We start from the raw sequence: 2,510 nt of genomic DNA on the forward strand, positions 1-2,510 counted from the left end.
AGGAGGACACAACAAGATCACATGCAAGAGGCCTATAGGATGAAGATCTTTATTCATCGTTGCTCTATTCTTTTTCATTTCCATGTTTTTTACATTTTTATTGATCATTCATGGATGTTGGTTATTTGATGGTTACATGATATGGACCAGACGATATATACATTTGCCTTTTTGGAACCATATTCTGAATAAGTATGATGTCTTCCAATTTTTGTAATATACAACCTTGGTTTTAATGCATTACTCTCCAAAACTCCAAATCACAATTTGAAATTTCCTTATTTTTTGTACTATACAATCTTATCTTTTGATCTCATTTCAATTTTAGTTCAAATTTCTTTGCTAGAAAGAAACACAGTAATATTCAACTATTCTGAAATTCCATCCTGAAACTCAGAGTTTCTTTCCAAAGTTTATAATATAACGTTTACGGTTAAATTCATCTATGTGGACACATATATTAGATGATTCACCTCAGCCTAGTGGCTACACCACCTATCTTTCCAAATCTGAAACACTTGTCCCGACCTGGGTTCGATACCCTTTGGAATCAGATTTTTTTTTAAATTATAGTTGAATACAGATAAAAAAAATATATTATGTTACTTACTTCACCTAACGATTGAAACACACTTGGTATAGTGGTATACCTTATTCCGCCTTTCCTCCCAGACATTTCAGGTTCGAAGCCTGGGAGAAGTGTATATTTTTATTTATTTTTTCTCCAAATTTTGCTAATCACAATACTCTTCTTCGTTTGTCCAACGAACACAGGCTATCTGAAATTGAATTGCTTCAGGCAGCCAACAAAGCAAATTCCATTGCTTCCCAAATCGAGTTGCTTGAAGAGATTATCAAGGCTAAAGGAAAATTTGACTTCACTGCTGAGTTGGAAAAACTCAAAGAAAAACTCATGGAAGCGGATGGAATGCTTGCTGATGTGAAGGTCAAAATTCCTGATTGGTGTAAGCTTGAGGAAAAGTGGTTGTGGATGAGTAATCTCATGTTATGATCTTCTCTTTTTTTATGTTTTAAGAAACCACATTAAGATTTGTTTTAAGAAACCACATTATGAGTAATCCCATGTTATCATCTTCTTTTGTGTTGTGTTTCAGTCAAAACAAAACAAAAACACTGATTAAAATGTAGAGGATTAGTGATCTTATATCTGGCTAATCTCGGCTTCATATTCGTTTATGGAAATCCATCATGAATTTGACACAAAATGCGGTTAAATTCATTTATGCGGACACATATATCAGATGATTCACCTAAGCCTAGCGGCTAAACCACCTATCTTTCCAAATTTGAAACACTTGTCTCGACTGGGGTCGACTCCCCTCGGAATCAGATAATTTTTTTTAAATCATAGTTGAATACAGATAAAAGAAATATATTTCATTACTTACATCTCCCAATGATTGAAACACACTTGGTCTAGTGGTAGACCTTATTCCGCCTTTCCTCCCAGACATTTCAGGTTCGAACCCTGGGAGATGTGTATATTTTTATTTTATTTTCTCCAAATTTTGTTAATCACAATTTGTACGGTTAAATATGTTTATGTGGAGAAATCTACCAGATGATTCTCCTCGGCCTAGCGGCTAAACCACATATCTTTCGAAACTTATACACTTGTCATGGGTTTGATTCCCCTTGGAATCCATTTTTTTAAACGGATCTGGAAAGCCATCCTGAATTTGACAAAATGATATCCTATGCTTACTCATTTCAATGATAACTCTATTTTCAATTCATTCACACTCATATTCAGCTTAATCTCTCGTAAAGCCATTCTGGAAAGCCATCAACAATTTAAACTTTTAACAGTAGATTCACATAGAGAAACAAGAACAGACTGCTTAAACAACAGAGCAACCATCCTAACACATCAAAACAGAGCACAATCCTATGAAAAAAGACATTAAACAGACACATACATCTAACAGAAACTGAATGATCACCTTCTGCAACCTTCCTGGAAATCTTTATCCATAAACTGATCGAACATCTCACAACATAGCTTGCTTCGTAAATCCATCGCAGTATCATCATTTATACTGGACATTTTCTTCAATCCTAATGACCTGCATTCTAGCATCTTGACAACAAAGAGACCACAATTGAAAGGAAGTTTTGTCTTCGGGAGCCCTTCTGCCTTCTTAACTTGAAACGGGACGATATCGTTGAAGTTTATCTCTTCATTCATCATTTCCAACTTTATGGCAGGAATCAACACTGTCAGAACACAAAAAAATGTTTTCATATTCGTTTCTGGAAAGCCATCCTGAATTTGACAAAATGATATCCTATGCTTACTCATTTCAATGATAACTCTATTTTCAATTCATTCACACTCATATTCAGCTTAATCTCTCGTAAAGCCATTCTGGAAAGCCATCAACAATTTAAACTTTTAACAGTAGATTCACATAGAGAAACAAGAACAGACTGCTTAAACAACAGAGCAACCATCCTAACACATCAGAACAGAGCACAATCCTATGAAA

The sequence above is a fragment of the Brassica oleracea genome, chromosome C4 (assembly GCF_000695525.1).
Source record: "Brassica oleracea var. oleracea cultivar TO1000 chromosome C4, BOL, whole genome shotgun sequence".
Taxonomy (NCBI): Eukaryota; Viridiplantae; Streptophyta; class Magnoliopsida; order Brassicales; family Brassicaceae; genus Brassica; species Brassica oleracea.